This window comes from Chinchilla lanigera, unplaced genomic scaffold (genome assembly GCF_000276665.1).
Source record: "Chinchilla lanigera isolate Chin_1 unplaced genomic scaffold, ChiLan1.0 scaffold00053, whole genome shotgun sequence".
Lineage (NCBI taxonomy): Eukaryota > Metazoa > Chordata > Mammalia > Rodentia > Chinchillidae > Chinchilla > Chinchilla lanigera.
Genome location: NW_004955454.1, coordinates 1939072 through 1949688, shown reverse-complemented (window position 1 = coordinate 1949688; position 10617 = coordinate 1939072). Strand labels below are relative to the sequence as shown.

The window sequence follows — 10617 nt, the reverse complement described above, 5'->3', positions numbered from 1 at the left end:
CTTCTTGTTCTTCTTGTTCTTGTTCTTGTTCTTCTTCCCCTTTTTTGCTGAAAAGACTTTAATAACAAATCAACTTTTTGGAAATAATTTCTACTAAAGATTCATAATCAGCTTAATCTTTCAATGACCATATAAGTTCATCTAGTCAATAATCTCCCTGTATAAAAGTTTCAAGATCATGCAGTGATTTGTTCATTCTGTGATCTGTGACCTGGTTTTGTGGAAAATTATATGTTCTTATTTTCTCTGATCTTCCTTTAATTCTTTTTTTTTTATTTTAAAGAGTAAAAGAAGAAAAACATAATAATAAGGGGGGCTTACCAAATTACAGACAAAGTGGTAGGAAATTATCAATGGTTATTGTTTTACATATTGTTATCTACAAGATAGTTTCTCAGGAAAACAAATAGACAAATATTAGTGAGTTACAGATAAAAGAGGTAGGAGATTATCAATAGTTGTTGTACTATAAAACATGTATACTTTTTTTTTGTCTATGGTCTTTTTGAGACAGGGTCTCGCTATGCAGTTCAGGGTGGACTTGAGCTCACTTTGTAGCCCAGGCTGGTCTCAAACTCGCAACCATCCTCCTGCCTCAGCCTTCCGAGTGCTAGGATTACAGGCATGCACCACCACGCCCGGCTCTCTTCCTTTAATTCTAACCTGAATCTTTCTAACATCTTTCTAGCAATCTTTTACTTGTTTATTCCTCTAAAGGCATGCTATACAGCTTTGCACATAACTTTTTTCATAGCTATTTCTCTGTTTTTAAATTGAGATTGTTCTTGTTGGCCTTCAGAAATGACGCCAATTGGAAGGTGAACTATCTGGACAGCACTCTGTAGTATTTACACGCTGACCCTCAGCTCCACTGGCTCACTTTGTATCAATTCTCAGCTCTTTAGGATTTATCACCAGATTAATCTCAGGAGGTTGGGGTAACACTGCCACCATCATCATGCTAGTATGAATGTAGCCTTGCTTCTTGGACATGGGCACCTTTATACTCTGTGTACTCCTCCTTCAAATTTCATATATTTATAGGCTTCTGAATCCCCAGTGCTGGCAGAAGTACGTCTGAGGCCACCTCTAGGATCAAATCCTTGTCATCAGTTTCTTTGGAGGGGACCAAAAGTAAGATAATCTTGTGCTTTAACTGGGTTATTCCTTTTTGACAAAGTTATGTCATTTTCTACAAGTTTTCTTAAATCTTCATTATCATCTTTGGACACGTCACAGAAAGTGGCAGCACAAAAGTGGGGAGGAGAGAGCTGAGTCTGTGAGTTTCCTTTTGAGTTAAATGTGATTCTTTTTTTTTTTCTGGTACCAGGAATCGAACTCACGACCTCGCTCTTGCCAGGCAGGCGCTGTGCCGCTGAGCTAAATCCCCAGCCCAATGTGATTCTACTATGTAAAATTTTATTGGATCTTGTTTCTTGATTCATTCTGCCAATCTGTTTTTTTTTTGATTGGTGGATTGAGATCATTCACACTGATGTTAAAAACTGATAGGTTTTCACTTGTCCTTGTCAACATGTTGTTTTCTTGTTGTTGATTCCCTTTCTTTTCCTTCTATTTAATTGCTTGCCTATCTTGGTGGATTCATTCTATTGGGATTTTTGGAATTGTTGTCTTTGTTATCTTTGTCTAGAATGTCCTTTAGAACATTTTGGAGTGTTGGTTCGGTGTTCATGAATTTCTTCAGGTGTTCTTCATCATGGAAGTATCTTATTTCTCCATTAGTTTTGAAAGATATTTTTGTAGGGTACAGCAGTCTGGGTTGAAGGTTGTTTTCTCTTAGGGCTTTGAATACTTCACTCAAAGCTTTCCTAGACTTAAGTGATTGTGTTGATTTTTTTTTGGTCCCTGGAGCCCTGAAATCATTTCATTTGTCTCATTTATTTAAGCCTTTGCCATCCACTTATTTGGGAGATTGCAGGCCTGATTAGGATGTAATAACTAAGGGTTATTCAACCCAATATTGGAGGTCTGTGGTTGCCTTTTGCTTTGTGTTTTCTCATTTTCTATTTTTTAAAAAAATTGTTTTCTGTGTTGATGCTTGTAAATTGCTTATGATAGGTAGCTGTATTACTATTATCAAGATTACTTTTCAGAGATGTCTTCTAGCTAGGTCTAGCTAGAGTCTTCTAGCTAGAGTCTAGCTAGCTCTTGGCCTTTGAGTCATCCTAGGATCCTACCTCTTCAGTTTATTATGGAGGAGAGGTTGCAGCCTGTTTGGCCTGCCACCCAGTTCTTTGATACTGGACTGTAGTATTGTTGCTGACTCTCAGACAATCTAGATATTGGCATAGAAGGAAGATCAATTGATCACAGCAACTATGTCACCTTGACTAAAGTAGTACAATCAGCATTAACAATAGCATCAAGCACAGACTGGAAAATGATAAACTGTAATTAATAACTAATCATTTGCCACTTTAACTATATATACAAGACTTATAGTTGTATAAAAAAATCTAAGACAAATCAGAAAATTATTTGCAGTAAATATCCACTCAATATTGGCTGATAACTGGGAGTCCAGCAGGGGGGCAATGCAGTGTGAGCTGTTGATATACACCTTCCTGGTCACAAGTGTCCTGACCTGCTGGTGATGGGACACTCAGCTGCTTCCAGAGCAGGAACACGGCACAAAGGGAGTGTTTGTGGCCAGGCCACAGGAATGGCTGTGATGAGGCTCAGGGTGCACTTGAGGAGCAAGGCCAGGTTTCAGTGGGCTTTCAGGGGGCTTTTGGGAAGGAACTGACTTAAGCAGGCTTTCAGCAAAGGCTCTGAAGCACTGGTAATACAGTGATGTGCATGGGGCAGTTCCCTGGGGACTGAGCTCTAGGGGTTGGTTATGTATCATGATGGATCTGCTTCTGACCCCATCTCTGACAACTGTGCTGAGTCCACGAAGGACACTCACCTTCTAGCTAGATGTTGCTCTTAGGTAGCAGAGACCCTAATATCTATAGGCCTCCACTTTCTCCTCTGCAAAAAGGAAGTGCCCTGCACTGTAAACATTCTCCTTTCTAAACACTGTTTTGGATTGGGGTAGAGTTAGGGTTAGGTTAGCACTAACCCTGCCTTCTCTTCTCCTTCCATTACTTTGCTTAGATGAGGAGTGGGAAAGAGCTAGGCATAACTGGTAGGTAAACCAGGGCTCTCCAAACCAACCAGCCTTGAGCTGGGCATGGTGGTATATGCCTGTAGTCCCAGCACTTGGGAGGAGGCAGGAGGACTGCTGTGAGTTTGAAGGTAGCCTGGGCTACATAATGAGCTCAAGACCAGCCTGAGCTACATAGCAAGACCTTGCTTCAAGAAAAAATCCACTCAATAGAGCAATTTTACCCTAAGAGAAGAGAATTAAAAGGGAGAAGAGGAAAAAATAGAGAAATAAAAGAAGAAAAATAGAAGGAAGGTTGATGGATAGAGGAAGATTACCCACATTTCAGGAAACTGGTGAAGGAGATAGGAGGGAATGAAAGAATAAAAAAAAAAAACAGACAAAAACCTACAGTATTTACCTTCACAAAGAAAGAAAAACAAACAAGCAGAGAGGAAACTCCCCAAATAAATAAAAGCTAAAAACAAAAATATAAAAAAATACAAAAAAGCAAAAACACCAAAAGCAAAAAGAAAAGGTCTCTCTGATTTCAAGCCTGTGAATATCTTCTAGGGTCTCTAGTTTTGTGGCAGTGTCCAATTCAAGATATGACTCTGTTCTTGCTGGTAGACAAAGGAGGCAGTCAGAACCCAGATTTGTGCTAGATAATCCCAGCAAGCCAGCAATAGGATTAGGGTGTGGTGTTGGTTCTGGGACTTTCAATCTATGGAAGTTCAGGCTGAATGTGATGTCATGGGGTGGGATATGAATTGTTTATCTTATAACACTCTGGATGCCTTTTGCTGACTTTGCTGGCCATGGCTCCTACTATTGTTCTTCACTGAGGTAGTTTAACACTTGAAACCCTGAGATGAAGTCATCCTGTGGCTGCTGTGAGTTCTGGGCTCAGTTGGCCCCTTCCTAAAATGGTGTCCAATCAAGCACATTTTCCAGGGCATATGGCAGTCGCTTGAACTGGAGTCACTTATCAGCTGTTGTAGCACCCAGCAACCACTGCTCCATTCCACTGGTGTATTTCTCTCTGGAAGCCTCTAGAGTTGCCTGATTTCACTGTGTCTCTGTAGATTCAATCTTCCTTTCTTAATCTATAAGCCAGGATCCAGGGAGAAAGTGCAGGCTACCCCTCCCTTTTTCTGTGTTGTGGTCTGCCTTTTCAATTTCTCTTCATGCTCCAATTTTCCCTTCAACTCCTTCCTGTTTCCCAGGGATCCATTTCTCCCCTTTCCTTCTTCAAGTTGTTATTTTCCAGTGTCTGTATTCCAAACCTTGGAGAGATTGATTTGTTGCTGCTTACCACTCTGCCATCTTCCTGGAAGTGTTTATAGTGCCTTTAGGAGCAGATACGTTTGGAGGTCTAATGACCTACTGCTTCTGGTCATGTCTGGCCTCTCTGAGACTAGTGTGAGAGAAGACTGCATGGGACCTGAGCCTCTAACAGGCTACACACTTGACTTCTCCACCAGATTTGTAGGCAGATAGGGTGGCCATGGTAGGGGCTGGTGAGGTAGGGTGGAGGAAAGAGCCTTGGGGTGAGCAGGTGGAGGACTATGAGCTGAGCTGGGGGACAGCTGAGTCTACAGTCACTGTGGAGGGTTTACACTCACTGTGGGAGCAGGGTGTCTACACTGGCTGGGAACCTGGATACATATAGTGAGCCCTTCCCAGTCCTTGTTGCATCCCAGTAAGTTTATATTTGTAATCTCCTGGAAAGGTTATTGGAATCGAAATGAGTTAATTCCAATCTACCACCTCCAGTGCAACTCACGGCATAAAATAAAGACACAACGATATACCCAAAATGATGGGAGAGTCAAGAGGGTCCTGAGTCTGGTCACAGTGATGGCTATCTGGAACAAAGTCCTATACCCAGGACCGAACCCAGATTTTATTCATTTGTGAAGAAGGGAGTGGCTTGAGGATGAGTGACTGTGAGAGTGGCGGGAAATATGTGAGTGCTGTGAGCTGGGCTAGGTAGGAGGCCTGAAATCACCTCTGCCATATTCAGAGAGAAGGTTATGCAGAAAGACTAATCTGCATAACACAACTGAGATAGTATCTGGCGTTTTGGGGTTGGTGCTTCAGCTCTGATGTGTAATCTTTGAAGCCCCAGGAAGTCATAGCCTCTATTCCCAAGGCTCAATCCCAGCCAACAGCATGAAGCACTGGCTCACACATTCCACCTTATCTTGGCTCATTCAAGGGAGCAACAGGGGGTGGGAAACATGCCTACCATCTCCAAAGATTACCATCAGCACCTGGGATAGAATGATATGCATTGCTTAAAACCAATTGAAGGGATAAGGAAAAGTCCTCGCCAGCTCAGTACATATCAATACATGGAAATAGGGTCAGGTTCAGCCAAAACAGAAGTCTTTTAAGGAGAGTCAAGGAGAGTTGCCTACGTGGTCCTCCACAGATACAAATGAAGAGTTTGAGCTCCCTGGTTCTGTACCCTCAATGTGAGTTGAGTGAACTGACAGTGGGACTCAAGGACCTGGCAGCATTGGGGTAGCAGGGGCAGCTACAGAAGTGTGGAGGGCCTGGCAGGGAGTGGGCTGGAATTATCTGGAAGGGACATCATGGAGCCAAGACAGGCAGAGTAGGCAGGAAGCACTTAAGTTTGATCTCACTTTATCAGCATTTATGCTGTGTGTAAAAAGGTGAATGTCTCCACTTGAAAGACAAAGACCTGGAAAGAGGGCCAGGCTTACACTGTTTGCAGACACTCAGGATGTGCACTAGGGGAAGTACCTAGATACACACCCAGTGTCACCTCGAGCAGGCATGGCTATGCTTCCTGCAGAGAAAGAGGTTAGGAAACAAATATAATCACTAGAAATAGAAAGGGACACTTCCAATAATAAGTTTAACACAGCAGGAAGTGCCGGCCTTACATGCCTGTTAGAAAAGACATTTGAAAATTAGTCAGCTATCAATTTGTGATGGTTTGAATGAAAAATTTTCCCCAAGGACTCAGGTATTCCCAGGCTGGAAGGTAATTTGGAAGGTGATTAGATCATGGGCATAATAGTCATCAGTGAACTGATCCATGAATGAGTTCATAGCTGAGTGTGTTATTAAGAGGTGGGGGCTGGGTGGAAGAAGTAGGTCACTGGAAGTGTAACCTAGAAAGGTATGTTCTTGTTCCCAGCCCTTTCCTCTCTGGTTCTTTCCCTCTCTCTCTGGCCCTGTCCCTGTTTCCTGGCTGTCATGACCTGAGCAGCTTTCCTCCACCATCCTTTTCTCTCATGATGTTTCTGTTTGGGAGCTAGCTTACTATAAACTGCACCCTCTGAAACCACAAGCCAAATAAACCTTTTGTCCTTTAAATTGGAGATATCAGGTATTTTGTTCCAGCAATGGAAAGGTGGCCAATATAGCATCCATCCCAGGAAGTTAGAGAAAGAGCAATATGAATCTAAAGAAAGAAGAAAAAAGGAAATAAAGATAATCACGAACTTAATGGATTGGGAAATAGACTAGAGTGTGAGACGAGCTCAGAACTCATTCCTGTGCAGTACAGGATCTCTAGATTCCAGGTGTGGTGCTTTGGGAGGGGTTGGACTTGGGGTGAATTTGGTTTAGCTGCTTGGTGACAGCACCAGGGACCTGGTTTCTTCCCATTTATCTGTTTGGCTTTTGGTCACATTGCTTCATCTCCAGCCTAGCTCCTGTGGGCCTCAGAGAATGGACTCTTCCTTGGGTGTGTGGGAACACTTCCTGAAGACCTTGGAAAGGCCCACCCCAGACTCCTTCCACTGCAGAGGCTGGATGGTGTCAGGAGCCCATTAAACTTTCAGCTGAGGTCAGGGACTGGCCAGCAACCTCTCCGACCCAGAACCCTGGCTAGATGAGGAAAGGTCAGCAGGAGTAGGAGAAGAAGTGTTAGAGGTTCAGCTCAGTGTCCACTAGGTATCATTATGCCTCAAAAATTCAGCATGATTTCTAGCCAACTTCTTTTTGCCAGGCGGCAAGCCCAAACTCACTTTCTTAGGATGTACTTTTATGTCCCTGGGGAGGCTCTCTAGGCTGAGGGGAGGGGTGCTGAGATCTGCCTAGGAGACCAGGCAAGGAAGGCAGCTCTGCTGAGACCCCTCTGCAGCCCTTGCCTCCCCAAATTCATGTGGAGTTAGGTCACTGCCATCCTCCAATGCTCAGAGGGTGGGGCCCCCTGGTGGAAGAGTGCTGGCCTATAACACCCCAAGACATGGGCATATTTAGTAATTTTCAAACATAACTCCTCCACACCACATCCCCTAATACATCCCTAGGAAGGCCCCCTTCTGACATAAAGTCTCTCAACTTCGGCCTTGAGCATGGGGCCTGGGCTCTCCATCTGTGGCTCCAGAATAGGGACAACCACTGGCAAAGCTGCTGCTGACCTTGGCAGAGCAGTTACCCTGATGTTCCCCTGGGGATGAGTTTCCCTGACAGTGGGGTGTGTGGGCATCCTCTGGGCAGCACCCCCTCTCCTCATTTGGTGGCAGGTTCCCCCAGGTACTTTCAGATGTGCCAGGTGTGCCAGCCACCTGCTTGGATGGTTACTGAGCACTTGAATTACACAGAACCAGGGAGCCATGGCAGAGGTGGTCAGGAGCAGGGCACAACACTCTGTGCACCTGCCTGCCTGCCTGTCATTTTTGCAGTCTGTGTCCTATGTCCCTTCACATGCACACTGCTCAGGTGCTCACTCAGGCTGGAGTTCTACCCTAGCTCAGGGAAGTCACCTGGCATTCCTGGGTACTTTTACTGAAGGGCCTGCCAGCAGTGCACCAAGCATGAGGCAGAAGGGTCAACTCCCACAGTCCGGGGAGGGGTTGTTGCCAGGTCCTAGGAACCTGGCTAGCTTTCTGCATACCCATTCCTGACCTCTGGGAGAACATGGAGGGCACCACAGAATTCCTAGGCTCTGCCATACCTGCTTGGGGTTCTCTGGGGGTGCCTCTGTCTCCTCAGCACCTTCCCAAGCTTGGCCTCCCGCCACCCCACTGCACCTCTGGTTGGAGGGGTCCTGTTGTCTCAGGCTGGCAGTGGAACCTCCAGCTACTGTCAGGAGGAGGCTCAGTGTCAAGTTCATTCCTGCCAGATGCTGACCCAGCTGTCGGCAAGTGGGAAATGAACGCTCAGATGTAGTATTAGAGACAGTTATGTTAGATAGAAATTAATATACTGTCAGAGAGGGCCTGGGCCCTCAAGGAAGTCAGCACAAAAAATAAAGACATTGGAATTGTGACTAGAGGCAAATCTGAAGAGAGCCAGGCCTCAGGATGGAGGTGCAATAGCTAAACCTGCAAGATAAAAACTAACTTGAGGTTATGCTGTAATTAGTACCCCCTGGTCCAGTGGGCCCAGATAGGCATCAGACACATAGGTGAGTGACCAGAACATCCAAACCCATACTCCCCTCCCTTCCCCAAAATACCTTTATTCTAGTCATGTATCTCTACAGTGTGACTCATTTTCTTGTTGGATCAATATAGCTAAACGGCTATACTTGCAATTCTATTGGTTGATTGTAGCTTGATTCACTTTGTATCTATGTTGTAACTTTGCTAAACAAATTATTCCTAACAAAGGGCCTCAGTGGCCACCCCTGTGGGACTCCTTCCGTCTTTCTCTCAAGAGCTTTCTCTTCATTAACCTTTAACCCTAATTGTCCCTTGGAATTTATTTTATGATATTTGGGGGATATAAACTGAGCACATCTGAAATCTAACAGGTCAGGAGTTATATTTTTCTTATATCAGTGGGAACCTTGGGCGGGGGTGACATTTCAAAGCACTGGGGGGGGTGGTGGAGGCAGGGGGAACAAGGAGGGGCTTTTACTACCAGGCAAGACTCACCTCCTGGGAAGAATTGAAGGCTGCTGACCCAGGCAGAGGCACCGGGATCTCTGACTTCCACTGAGGCTGGGAGAAGTAAGAGGAAAGGCAGGAACTTGAGGACCCCACTCTGGCTAATTTCTCTCAATACATAAAGAGCTCTTTAAAATCTAGGTGGCAGTAGGGGGGATAGAAGAATCGGAAAACATACGAACAAACAATTTTCAGGAAAATCAGTATAAATATCTCTTTATGGAAAGAAACAATCATTTTCTTTTTTATTTTAAAAATTAAAAAAACTAACAAAACAACAATGAAGACAAAATCAAAACAGCACAAAAACCACAAAAATGATACATGACCTCTAAACAAAATGATAGGAATTAACTATGGTTGCTGCTTTACATACTGTTTTCTTCAACAAAGTTGCTCAGTCCACTAGGTATAAGAATGTAAGACTGATCAAGCAATCAAAGACAGTAACAAGTTTAAAAAAAATGGGAAATGATGCAGTTTCACCATACAAGATGGTAGGAGTTCAACAATGGTTCTTATACTACATATCGTTTTCAGATCAGTCATTCTGATTACCAAATTCAAGCATGCAAAATTGGTCAAGAAAAAAGAAAACTTCAAGCAGTGACTGTTCCTTTCAATAAACCACAGACATCAGCAATACACCTATTCCAGCTATCCTTACATATACATATAAATTTTGCTTTTCATTAAAAAAACAAAAAACAAAAACAAATAAATAAAACATCATAGAGAGGAATAAAATGATACAGAATTTCAAAACAAGGTGATAGGATATTAACAATGGTTGTTATATTGCATAATTTCATCTTCAAAATGGTTGTACATATAACCAGATATAGGTGTGCAAGATTGATCAATTACCCATTAACAGTTCCTTTTGATAAATCAACAGATATTAGTAATACAGTTATCCTAGCTATCCTATGTATACATATACATATTTTTTCCTCTTCCTTCTTTCTTTTTCCTCTCCCTTCCTTCATCCCAGTTGCTCCTTCCTATTTGAGCAGTTTTTTTTTCCCTTTCACAATATCTATTGTACATTTCAGATTTTATTTACTCTTTCAGGTTCTTATAGTAGGGAGGAAATACGATGTTTACACATGTGAATCTGATTTATTTCACTTATGAGTATGGTCTCTAGTTGCATCCATTTACCTATAAAAGCCTCAAGTTTATCTTTCTTTGTAGCTGAGTAATTCTTCATTGTATAAAAATAGCACATCATTTTTATCCATTCCTCAGTTGATGGACATTTGGGTTGTTTCCAAGATTTAGCTATTACAAATTGCGCTGCTATAAACATGGGTGCACATATATCGCTGTGGTATGATGTTTTCAGTTCTTTTTGAAAAATACTTAGGAAGGGAATAGCTGGATTGAAAGGGACCTCTAATCCTAGTTTACAGAGGAATTTCCAGGCTGATTTCCGCAGTGGTTGTACACTCTACACTCCCACCGTCAGTGGTGAAGAGTTCTTTTTCCCCACAGCCCCTCCACCATTTGTTGTGGGTTGATTTCTTGATGATAGCCATTCTTTCTGTGGCGAGATGGAATCTTGGCATTGTTTTAATTTGCATTTCTTGAATGACTAATGATGTTGAACATTTTTCATGTATTTATTTG

The 10617-nt window shown here is 43.1% G+C and overlaps 1 pseudogene; it reads right to left on the bottom strand.

The window, feature by feature from the left end:
* Positions 1–722: 722 nt before the first annotated feature.
* Positions 723–10617, bottom strand: part of LOC102022253 — a 12306-nt pseudogene continuing 2411 nt past the window's right edge.